This window comes from Melopsittacus undulatus, chromosome 2 (assembly GCF_012275295.1).
Source record: "Melopsittacus undulatus isolate bMelUnd1 chromosome 2, bMelUnd1.mat.Z, whole genome shotgun sequence".
In the NCBI taxonomy this organism is placed as follows: Eukaryota; Metazoa; Chordata; class Aves; order Psittaciformes; family Psittaculidae; genus Melopsittacus; species Melopsittacus undulatus.
This window is the reverse complement of record NC_047528.1, coordinates 3,175,010-3,187,718: the sequence shown is the minus strand read 5'-3', so window position 1 is coordinate 3,187,718 and position 12,709 is coordinate 3,175,010. Positions and strand designations below refer to the sequence as shown.

Below are 12,709 nucleotides of genomic sequence, written 5' to 3'. Positions count from 1 at the left end.
ATTCATTAGTAATGTTTTGGCACTGAGTAGTGTTTTATGGAGGGATGGTTTGCTGGGAATTCCTTAAAATTGAGGAAAAAGAGCCTGAAACTTTACGAGCCTCTTGTGCAGGCAGAAAGAGTTGGATTTGTGTGTGTGTGTGTGTTTGTGGAGTATTACCCTTTTCTGCAGAAAACTTTGTTCATTTTCCCTTCTTTCCCTTCCTTCAGGGTATTTCTTTATTCCAAGCATTTGTTAATGCATTGTGCAGAGGAGCAGCAGATAGCTGGTTCTGAAAGCTGTGCAGATCAGGAGTGCTTCTATTCACTATGAGGGTGCACAGGGTGCCCAGAGAAGCTGTGGCTGCCCCATCCCTGGCAGTGTTCAAGGCCAGGTTGGACACAGGGGCTTGGAGCAGCTGCTCCAGTGGAAGGTGTCCCTGCCCGTGGCAGGGGTTGGAGCTGGAGGAGCTTTAAGGTCCCTTCAACCCAAACTATTCTATGATTCTATGGTTTTGCCCATACAGGTCTCTTAAACCTCAGTACTTCAAGGTTTACTCTGTTTTCTTTGGCTCCAGCCTGTATCTGGAGCTGAGCCCCTTTGGGTACACTTCAGCATCCCCAAAAGACCTGCAAACTTAGCCAGGCTTTTGGGCTTGAAGAGATGAGTGTGAGGCTTGAATTGCAACCGGGTGCTTCTAGCTCTGGGGGGCTGTAATGATGGTGACCTTTGAAACCTTGTTCAAACTGGCTTTGTTGCACCCAGAAAGGAATGTTGTGTTCTTTGTTCCACCTCCTAAAAAGCAAACCTTTCTGTATGGGCTGCTTGCAGCTTTTATAGCTTGATATATATGTGTCAGGGGAGGAAACAGGCATAGCCTGTTACATGTTCTCAAGCTGCAAAGGGAACATAGGGAGGTTTTAACATCCTAGCTGGGTTTTGACAAGTAACCTCTGTTTGGCTTAGGAATAGAAATAAAGCCCCAGGTTTGAATTGCATCCAACCTCTGTGCATACAAGCAAGTGGTCCAGCTCTTCTCTGAGACAGACCTGTGTGTGGAGGGTTCCTTCTTTAATCCTGAACTCTTCCTTGCTCTGGAAATAAACCAGAATAAACCCATGCATTCAGTAGTTAAGGTTTGCACTGCCTCTTGAAACCATTGCAAGTGTTCTTCTTAATGCCTGCACACCTTTAGGTCTTCACAGCCGCGTCCAACCTGCCATGGATGGAGCAGCCACAGCTTCTCTTTAACGTGTCCTTAAAGCCAGGAGACCTCTGCTACAAAGCATTTTCCTGCTGTGTGGAGCTTCTCCTGAGGTGATGTTGTCCTGCATGTGTGCAACTTGGTGTGTGTAACCCATGGTGAGTGCTTCATCCCTGGCAGTGTTCAAGGCCAGGTTGGACACAGGGGCTTGGAGCAGCTGCTCCAGTGGAAGGGGTCCCTGCCTATGGCAGGGGTTGGAGCTGGATGATCTTAAGATCCTTTCCAACCCAAAGCCGCAATGATTGTTATGCTTGGCTGAGGATACGAGTCTGCCGCGAGGACTGACTGTGAGTTGAGCTCAGCTCTTTGCTTTGGAAATGAGAGTTTCAGCTGGGGCTGCTGAGCCAGCTGATGGTTCTGTTCCACTTTTAGCACTCTTATTTTTAGCTCTTTCCTTAATTCCTGCTGTAAATAGTTTTAGAAGACTTAGCATTCGTTTGGGAGAAGCTGGGCCGTGAGACCAGCAGCAGGTGCTGGAAGTCATCGCTCTCCTAAATTAAGCAGCACTTTGCAAGGCAGTAGGTTAATATCGGGGTAAGGGACTTGCATACAGATCTTAGAATCAGCTGGATCGGGACCCAGTGAGTGACTCAAGGCTCTGGGTGGATTTCAGGGCAGGAAGTGTACTGAGGACTTTCCTTTGCAGAGGAAATTGGGGCTGTGCTTGAACTTGTGTTGCAATCCCAGGCACAGCTACAGGTTGGGAAGGGAAATGAGTGAGAGCAGCCTGAGGAGCAGGACTTGGGGTGCTGGGTGAGGAGCAGCTCCCCATGACCCAGCTTCAGTGAGCGCTGGAACCCAGAACCCCCCCGTGTGCTGGGCTGCACCCCCAGAGTGTGAGCAGCAGCTCAGGGAGGGGATCCTGCCCCTCTGCTGTGCTCTGGGGAGACCTGAGAGCAGCTCCAGTGCCTAAAGGGGCTGCAGGAAAGCTGGAGAGGGGCTTGGGACAAGGGATGTAGGGCCAGGCCAAGGGGAATGGGTTCAAACCTAAACAGGGAAGATTTGGGTTAGATATAAGGAAGAAGGTCTTGGGACTGGATGAGTTTTAAGGTCCTTTCCAACCCGAACCAGTCTGGGATTCTATGATACTTCCTCAGTCTTTACAGATCTTCTGACAGTGGATGCCTTGTGGGTTTAACAGATGGTCCCAATGCGCATTGATGCTCTCGGCTCATCTGAGTGTGTTCTCTTTGATGCTGTGGGATCCTTGCAAGGTTTGCAAACATCTGCACTGGGGAAGAGCTGGGTGGATGGTGGTGACAGGAGCACAGAAACCTGTTCCTCTTGCCCATGTGTTTATGGGCAGTGTTTTCACAAGGGGTCTGAATGTGACCTCTGTCAGATACTGTGAGGTTGGAGGCAAGGAAGTCTCATTCCCCAGATGATGTGGCTCTGGGTGGGCTGCGGCAATTGAAAGCATCAGGTGATGCAGCCACCACATCCTCAGCCAATGTCTTGTAAGCTGGTTGTCTGCATTGACTCCTGGAGGAGAAACCAGAGGCCAAAGCATCCTCTGCTCCAAGTCTGTGGATCTGGGGAGGGAGTGGGTCTCTTAAGACTCCTGCTTTGCATCTTTCCCACTGCCTGCCTTAAACTCAGTCTCTCCAAACCTCTTTTCCAGGCTGCACAAAGAATGTGTAATGCTTTCTGTTATCAGTAGCAGAACTTGAAGGAGAAGGAATCTCATCCCTTATGATATGAATACTGCATTAGGGAATGTGGGCACATTAATAACACTCCACCAGTCTGTCCTTTGAAATAAAACATGTCGAGCAAATTGCTGTAACATTAGAATGAGACTTGGAAGTGATGTTGTGGGGCAATTCGATCCTGTTCTCCTAAAATACCGCTGGAGAGCATCCAACTGTAGCTCTGCTCTGATCCCAAGCCGATGCTATGGATGCCCTGAACGCTCACACGTGAGCAGCACGCTCTGCCAGCATGGTCTATGGGGGTGTTAAGAAGCTGTGGTATCTGGTTTGCTCTCAGAGGGTTTTCCCTTTGGGAAAGAAGAACTGATGCCATCCCCATGTTAACTCTGGAAGTAGAAGGTAAAAGAAGAAGCTTCAGAGAACCAAGCTTTGGTCCAGTCTGTGGGGCCAGCTGGGGGTCTGGGTCTGTTTTGCCAACTTACCTTCTTATTTGGGGCTCTTCTGGGTTATCAGCGGAGCTCCCTCAGTGAAGATAAAACTGATTTGGTATGGCCTGTGAGGCCTGGTCTCCCATGACCAGCCTCAGGCATGGCTGTCAGGGACCAGTATAAAGGCACAATCTTCCCTCTTTGTCTTTTTCCTTTGAAAAGCTTTCTCTGCTGCTTCTGCCTTCAGAAATGCGTTTGAAGTTAAAAGTCCCTTTTGTTTTGTTGGCTATAAATCCTGTGTGATAATTACAGGACAATTCCTGGTTAGCTGGGATACTGCTGTCTGTGTGAAGGACAGAGCCCTGCTCCCTGCAGGAGCAGATAAAGTTCAGCCTGGACAAGAGAAGGCTCCTGAAGGGGAGACCTGAGAGCAGCTCCAGTGCCTAAAGGGGCTGCAGGAAAGCTGGAGAGGGGCTTGGGACAAGGGCCTGGAGGGCCAGGCCAAGGGGAATGGCTTGAACCTGCCCAAGAGAGGGGAGACTGAGCTGAGCTCTGAGGCAGAAGCTGTTCCCTGGGAGGGTGCTGAGGCGCTGGCACAGGGTGCCCAGAGAAGCTGTGGCTGCCCCATCCCTGGCAGTGCTCAAGGCCAGGTTGGACACAGGGGCTTGGAGCAGCTGCTCCAGTGGAAGGGGTCCCTGCCTGTGGCAGGGGTTGGAGCTGGATGAGCTTTAAGGTCCTTTCCAACGCAAACCATCCTATGATTCTGTGATTTAGAGGGATAGGACTTGACTTGCACTGTAGGTGTTGATCCTTTTGTGTACAAGCCCCTGCTGCCTCCATGGATCCAAATAAAGGATCCATTGAAGACTTAGATCCTGCAAACTCTATGCTGTCATCAGTAGATTGGTGACCAGTTTGGACATGATCCAGGCTTCCTGTTCAGAGCAGGGATACTGTATGAAGCCCTTGGCTCATGGAATACATGAACTGGCTGTTGCTTGGCTCCCTACAGGACAAAGGTCAGACTGGGTTGAATGGGGCTCATAGCCGTGTTCCCTCAGGGGAAATGTTCAACTTTGGCTTATACTTAACTAAGCAAATAGTGACCAGATAAGAATCATAGAACCATAGAACCATACAATGGTTTGTGTTAGAAGGGACCTCAAAGCTCTTCCATTTCCAGCCCCCTGCCACAGGCAGGGACCCCTTCCACTGGAGCAGCTGCTCCAAGCCCCTGTGTTCAGCCTGGCCTTGAACACTGCCAGGGATGGAGGCAGAGAGAATATGGAACAGAACGGGAAAGACCATCAACCAGCAGCACACTGGTTTCCTGAGCATCCCTGAGGTTAGATCTGGGCACAAAGGCACCGTGTGGGCAGCAGTTGGCTCTCAGACCTCGATGCTTCCTGGCTGCAAATCCATCCACCTTGTCCCAGGTCACACTGGGGATGGCAGCAGTTGTTGTATGGGTGATCTGGAGGTGTTCTTGGGAGAAGATGACAATCTGGTGCTGGAAAGAGGCTCTAGGAAAGGACTTGGGGGTGTTGGTCGATGAGAAAAAGAACATGAGCCGGCTGCAGTGTGTGCTCACAGCCCAGAAAGCAACTGTATCCTGGGACATGGAACTGTTGGAACAAGTCCAGAGGAGGCCACGAGGATGAGCAGGGGCTGGAGCAGCTCCTGTATGGAGCCAGGCTGAGAACATTGGGGCTGTTGAGCCTGGAGAAGAGAAGCTGCGTGGAGACCTCAGAGCAGCTTCAGTGTCTGAAGGGGGCTACAAGGATGCTGGAGAGGGACTCTTCATCAGTGACTGCAGTGACAGGACAAGGGGTGATGGGTTCAGACTGAAACAGGGGAAGTTTAGATTGGATATAAGGAAGAAATTCTTTACTGTGAGGGTGCTGAGGCACTGGAATGGGTTGCCCAGGGAGGTTGTGAATGCTCCATCCCTGGCAGTGTTCAAGGCCAGGTTGGATGAAGCCTTGGGTGCCATGGTTTAGTGTGAGGTGTCCCTGCCTATGGCAGGGGGTTGGAACTGGATGATCTTAAGGTCCTTTCCAACCCAAACCATTCTGTGATTCTGTGATTTGCCTGTTGTTACTGTTACTTATCCAATCCCTATTAACAGCAGGGCACCAAAGTGAGGGGGTTATTGCACGTGTGATGTGATGTCCTAGGTGTGCAGCTGCTTTGTGGACTTTTTGCTTTTACAAGTGTGGTTTTGGCTCTGAAGTGTCTTTTGTAGGTGTGTTTTTAGCCACTGTTCTTCTGAAACCAGGTTGCTCTAACCCTGTTCATGTGCGATGAGAAGGATACAGACACAACACAGACACGTGTTGGTTGAATTCTGTTGTTACACAGTGCACCTTGGAAGCCTCACCTGAGATGTTGTCGATGTGTCCTTTACATTTAGCCAGTTTCCAGGGGTTGTCAGGTAGTTCTGTGTGGGAAGTGTTACAGGGCATTATGGGATGGATCCTAGAAACTGAATTCAGGCCAAACTCCCAGTGTTTTCAGTGGGTGGCTTGCTGGCATGAAGGCCAAGTACCCCTTAGCTATCCATACACATGACCCTTTTAAAGCTAAGGAGACAGATTTGGTGCCTGTATCTTGCATTACAGATCAAACTGCAGGGTTGCAGCCCTTAGAACTTAACACATGTGTGTGGAGTTGTGAACAAGATGATGGTGGAATAGCAACACTTCCAGTAACTGTTCTTTGGAGTCTCAGTAATGCTGGTGAAATGCCAGAGATCTGGAAACACAGCTGGTGATACAGAGCAGGGCATAACAATGACACTCATTCTGCAGGGAAATGCTGATGTTCTGTAAACTCTACTTTGCATCAGTGGAGAACATTTACCCACTTTTCTATTAAAATGAACACTTTAAAATCATTCAAAACATCAGCACAAGTTTATTGAAACATTGTTCAGATAATCCATAGGATCCCAGAATGGTTTGGGTTGGAAGGGACCTTAAAGCTCATCCAGCTCCAACCCCTGCCATGGGCAGGGACCCCTTCCACTGGAGCAGCTGCTCCAAGCCCCTGTGTCCAACCTGGCCTTGATTTTGGTCTTCTTTTATAGGGAAATGTTTCTATAGAATGCTGAAGCTTTGGTCAGACTATTGCTTTCCAGTCAGAGATGCTCAATTACCTGTATTTTAGAAGTTAATAGTTTGGAACTGGGTACCTGAAGTTGCTGCCTGTCCCCCATCATACGTTTTCTGTCTGCAAGAAAGAGGGAAATGTGTTTGTGTTGGCAACACTCAAACCCCAAACCAGTATCCCAACAGTAAGGAAGAGGGCCCCAAAGCCGTTATAAGACATTATGATGCAATGTGGTGTGGCAGGGATGTAAGCAGAGTGAGAGCTGAAGTAAAAGCTCCTTCCCTTCACCTCAGTGGAGCATTGTCACTGAAGTCTGCTTGAACCCAGCTTGGTGTCAGCCTTGGATGTTGTGCAAGGGCAGCCTAAGGACTCACTCAGCTGCATTTGAGGCTTTGAAGCCCACACTCTATTTTCTTCCTTCTCTGCCTCCCTTTAGGGCGTCTCTGCCTATTCATAGTCCAAGCTGGGGAGGGCTCTTCTGTCCCATCATCTGCTTTCCAAGGGGAAGGAAGAGTTTCCACATCCTTCCATGCCCCCTTTACCCTCTGCTGTTGAGTTTCCCATCAGGATTGCATATGTAGGGTTGCATTTAAGTGAGAATGTGTTTCCTGTGGTAACTGCAGCTGCAGAAGCACCTGGGAAGGGTTTTATTCATGGTGTGTGTGTTCTTTCACTACCTGAATTGCCTTTCCTTTAGAGAGGTGATTGGTTGGAGGGGGGCAGAGCAAACACTATTCACACTCCTCTCCCTGCTCATGTGCCACCAACATCACAACAGGTCTGTGGGAGGACTGGGAGGAGAGCTTGCATCTCCCAAGTACCAGGCTTACATTACATTAAAACTCCATACATTAAAACTCCATACATTAAAACTCAAAATGAGGCCGTTGGATCACTGATCCCGACTCTTCCAACTCATTTTCTGCTCCAGGTTATCACTTATCACCTCTTTTCATTTATTTCATCACTAAACTGGGGCCTTGGGTGCAGTTGACTGAAACACTTGAATCAGCAAAGTAGCTGGAATGATGTTGTGTCTGTCTCCTTTAGAGCCTCCCCACCACTTTGTGTGCCTTGTAATTGCAGGATTGGTGTGGTTGGCAGGAATCCCTATGGATAATGGAGTCCAGCCTCTCCTTACAGTGACAGCAGCTGGAACAGTTTGGTCAGGGGCATGTCCAGTGGGGCTCTGAGCATCCCCAAGGATGGAAACTCCATGTTCTGTGGTTTGGCTCCTCCCTTAGGGAACAAGCTTTTAGTTTTGGTTTGTGTTTCTTTTGTTTCCCCTCCTTCCTTCTTGCATTGAAATGGAATTTCCTGTATTTCAGTTTGTGCCTGTTGCCTCTTGTCCTGGATACCACCAAGAGGAGCCTGGTTTCATCTTTACACCTCCATCAGGTATTTATGCACCTTGATAAAACCCCCCTGAGCTTTTCCTCCGGCCCTCTTGGCCTCTCTCATTGTACATCAGATGCTTTCATGCCTCAATCATCTTTGTGGCCCTTTACTGGCCTCTGACCAGTATATCTTTGGTCTGACCAGTATGTCTCTCTTGTACTGAGGAGGCGAGCACTTGGTCCAGCACCCCAGATGTGCCTCACCACCCTGAGCAGAGGGGAAGGATCCCCTCCCTTTGTCTAATGGCAGTGTCTTAATGCAGCCTAAATGCTGTTAACCTTTGCTGCAAAGGCACTCTGGAGGCTTATGGACAACTTGATGTCCACCAGTCTGCAACAGCTTCTTTTGTCCCAGTTGACTCCCATTCTATGCTGGTCCCTGGGGTTATTCCTCATGAGCATCCTGGCTTTGCATTTCCCTTTGTTCATGAGGTTGGTGTTGCCCAACTTCTCCAGCCTGTCCATATCCCTATGAGTAGCAGCGCATCCATCACCCCTCCTAATCCTCCATCACCTCCAAGCTTCCTGTAAGTGTACTGTGTACTCTGTGTCATCACCTATAATCATTCCTTTGGGAAGAATCCAGAGCCTTGGGTGAAGTGTTTAATGAATCAAATCTCTCCACACTTCTTGAGAGCACAGTGCTGTTCATTGGGAAAGTCAGGCAGAGATGAGGTGGTTTCCCTAGCACTAAAGGAACATTAAATACTTCACCTTGTAGTGAAGGACTGCGTCATTATCACCTAAGACTTTAATCTCTGATACATCCTGCAATACCAACCCATGCCCTATGCTAACACCATAGCGACCTGCTGCAAGCATCACTGTGTAACTGCTGCTTGTTGGCCAAAAGCTGGACAAGGAATGCTTTCTAGGGTAGGAAATCCAGGGGGTGAGTAGGAAAAGTGGAACAGAAAGAGAGGAAAATCCTCTTGGAATTGAATAGTGTTGCCAAGTGATATTTTCTCTTGCCCTAAACTGTGCCCCAAAGGAAACAGGGGCATCAACTGAGATACTCTCCATGCTTTAGCTATATCCCCATCCCCCAAAACCTACCCTATAGGCACAGTCTGAACCTCTGGGCTAACAGATGGTGTTGAAAGGGGGAGGAAAGGGGACCAATTTGCATCTAAATAGCTGAAATAAAGAAGGGTCAGGTCCCACAGCCCAGCCCCACTCACCTGCTGTTTAAATCCCTCTGAGAACCAGGCAAACAGCTTAGGTTTGTGATGTCTGTGTCAGCTGTACTGCCTTTCTGAAGCATTCTGCCCCAGAGAAGCTGCAGGCCCATGTGTCTTGCTGCTTGGATTGTGGTTCTGGCCCCAAAATGGGGAACTCTTAAGGATTTGAATGCAATCCGACTGCTGTGGCACTTGGGTTCAGCCCTCCCATCAGAGCCACTGCTGCTGTTGTGATGAGTGCAGGCGCTGATGGTATATGAGCTCATCTCAGTCTCCCCTCTCTTGGGCAGGTTCAAGCCATTCCCCTTGGCCTGTCCCTCCAGGCCCTTGTCCCAAGCCCCTCTCCAGCTTTCCTGCAGCCCCTTTAGGCACTGGAGCTGCTCTCAGGTCTCCCCTTCAGGAGCCTTCTCTTGTCCAGGCTGCCCCAGCCCAGCTCTGTCAGCCTGGCTCCAGAGCAGAGCTGCTCCAGCCCTCGCAGCAGCTCCATGGCCTCCTCTGGATGTGCTCCAACAGCTCCAGGTCCCTCTTGTGCTGCTGCCCCAGAGCTGGATCAGGGCTGCAGGGGGGGGTCTCCCCATAGTGGAGTAAGGGGTAACTAGTGGGAAGTAACTGGGCAGTGTGTAAAACCAAATTCCATTAACTCTGAGCTCTCTATTGTGCTTTTCACAGCCCCTTTTTTGAGTACTTCCTATCACTTGAGGATAATTACATAGTTGTATAATTGCTCATGTGATGCATAATCACTGTCTGGAAGTAAAGAAACCAAGGGAGTTACTTGGGTGGTGCAAGTCATACACACATGTGTACATGTATGTGTATTGTGTACATACATTTATACATTTGCACTCTCTATGGTGATACATACTCTATTCTGCTCCTGCCATTTCCCTTTGGACCCCCATTCACAGAGGCAGATAGCTGTGGCAGCAGTGCTGGCTTGTCCTGCTGCTGTCTCGTAGGGATAAAATGCTTGTTATGCAGCAGGGCCCCACAGGGCATGTGAGAGCAAATCCACAAAGGAAAGGTGAATTTGAAATATTTCTTTCCCCTTTTTTTACCCCCAAATCACATAATTTGTGCAGCTGTAGAAGAGGCTCTTGCTTCTTTCTGACAGAGGAGGCAAAGCTTGGAAATACAAGGAAATAGGAGGTTTGCATGTAAAGAGAAAGCCATTTATTGGCTTGAGATATGTTTCTTTTACTGTTTTGCTTTTGATTTCTTTGTTAAAGCTGTTCAGCACGTGCCTGACTGACATTAGATGTGCATTTCTCTATCTTCCTGCACTCTCCACTTGAGACAGGAGCCTGATACACAGCAAGGACCATTCTGGTTCTTTACAGTGGGTTTTTAATCACTTTCTGGGTGTGGGGCTAAGAGATTAAGAAGTGATGTGCTGGATTGGATCCATGCCTTGGGATAATAGGATTATGTGAGTGGTTTTTAATTAAAATAGGATCCTAACTAGGTTATTTTGAGCATGCGTTCAGCTCTGCTTTGTTGTTATTGGTCTAATTGCCTCCTGAGCTAGAGATACCAATATTCCAATTCACCCTTTCCCTCTGAGGGCACTGAGATGAAAAGGGAATGTGAAATGCGATGGGAATGATGTATGGGAATGCAAGATAGAGAATGGTCTTTAAGGACATTAGGCAAAAGTTAGGTCTTCTCTTTACCTGCAATGGCTTGACAGAGAGAATGATGAAGTGATGCTTTCTGTATTTACTCATTTCTGTGTCCTGACAGGTCTTTTAAATGCCTGAGACATGTAGCCTGAGGAAAATGCCAATGATTTCAGCCTTTAAGGAAGGAGCAGTTAATGAATCTCCCAGGGAATAGCCAGAATACAGATGCTCCTTTGAGGGGAGAAGGTTAGGAGCCAGCGGAGCAGGGGCTGGAGGCAGTGCATCACCTTGGATCTGAGATGGAAGCTGTTTGCTCATAGCATAAAGTACTAAAGTGATACAAAATCACTTGTGGGCTCATTTTCTGAGGCTGCTTTTTGAGGACCCATGTCAAAAGGTTGTGATCTGGGATAGGACCACTTGGGTTTGAGGTATCTCGGTTCAGCTTTGACAGAAACAAAGCAGATTTTGAATTGCAGTTTAATTGTATTGAGGCTTCCCCTCAGGGGAAATGTGGAGATGTAAGTTCAACCAAAATGTAAAGCATATATATTAGGCTCAAATCCAACTTCTATTTTTAAAGGTAAAAGAGACCTAGTAGAATGGGAGGCCATGAATTTGGTTGTGTGATTTATAATACTTTAATACAGCAACAGAGACTGATAAAACTTTGAGGCTTTTGTTAAAATAGAATATTTAGAATCATAGAATGGTTTGGGTTGGAAAGCACCTTAAGATCATCCAGTTCCAACCCCCTGCCATGGGCAGGGACACCTCACACTAAACCATGGCACCCGAGGCTTCATCCAACTGGCCTTGAACACTGCCAGGGATGGAGCATTCACAACCTCCCTGGGCAACCCATTCCAGTGCCTCAGCACCCTCACTGTAAAGAACTTCTTCCTTATCTCCAACCTGAACTTCCCCTGTTTCAGTTTGAACCCATCACCCCTTGTCCTATCACTGCAGTCCCTAATGAAGAGCCCCTCCTCAGCATCCCTATACCCCCCCTTCAGATACTGGAAAGCTGCTATGAGATCTCCACGCAGACTTATTTAGGCCTTATTTAAGCCTTATTTAAGCTCCTCAGGTAAAACTAGATATGTATTGAAGAGTGTTAATAGAAAAATAAGTTATTTCCATCCTGAAGTGACTTTTTTACACATAAAAGCAGCCAAACATGTGTTTTTTGGAGGCTGTGAATCTGCACCTGCAAATACCAGGTGTGAGAATAACCAGGAATGGAGGAAACCTCAGCTGAGAGGAAACAACTATAGAAAGAAAGGTGGGACCATACAAACCTCATGGAACTCAACAAGGCCAAGGGCAAGGTCCTGCCCCTGGGTTGGGGCAATCCCAGCACAAACACAGGCTGGGGGAGATGGGATGGAGCAGCCTGAGGAGCAGGACTTGGGGTGCTGGGTGAGGAGAAGCTCCCCATGACTTGGCTTCAGTGAGCACTGGAGCCCAGAACCCCCTGTGTGCTGGGGGTACCCCCAGAGCATGAGCAGCAGCTCAGGGAGGGGATCCTGCCCCTCTGCTGTGCTCTGGGTTTGGGAAGTGCAGCTCCATTCATTCCTCTTGGTACGCTCATGGACCAGCATTGATTTCCTGTGGGCTGTGGAATAGCTGGTTCCAAAAGTGACTGCCTTGTTTGTGACTGAGTTTTATAGCAAACAGAGCTGTTACTGTAAAGGTGAGGGGTGAAATTAGTGTGTTAGCTATGGAATTTAAACTGTCTCGTTTTACACTCTTGGATTTGCAATAGAGGGACTGTGGTCAGGTAACCTGGGGTGAATGCTGAAAGGAGAATTGGTTTGAGTGCCTAAATGCTGAGGAAGCTTTGGGGTTTTGGGTAGGTAGCAGGAACCTCTATGAGAGTGTGCTTATAGTGAACGTCCTTGAATCTTAATTATTGGGGTTGAGGATGATCAGGAATCAGGGATGATGGAGAAACTCTGCATCCTGATCTGCTGCATGCTGTGCTCTCATAGGGATGCTAATTCACATGCTGATGACCTTAGCTGGAAGTAGCTGTGGGACTTGAGGAAGATGACTTACAGCAATGAGAAGGA

At 48.3% G+C, this 12,709-nt stretch overlaps 1 protein-coding gene across 2 annotated transcripts in view; it reads left to right on the top strand.

The window, feature by feature from the left end:
• PAK1 (p21 (RAC1) activated kinase 1) overlaps nucleotides 1–12,709 on the top strand; it is a 70,167-nt gene that overhangs the window by 17,186 nt on the left and 40,272 nt on the right. For both annotated transcript variants that reach the window (XM_031045204.2, XM_005144771.2), the window contains exon 2: nucleotides 7,763–7,832. The gene's annotated coding sequence lies outside the window, so the exon portion shown is untranslated. The remainder of the gene's footprint in view (nucleotides 1–7,762; nucleotides 7,833–12,709) is intronic.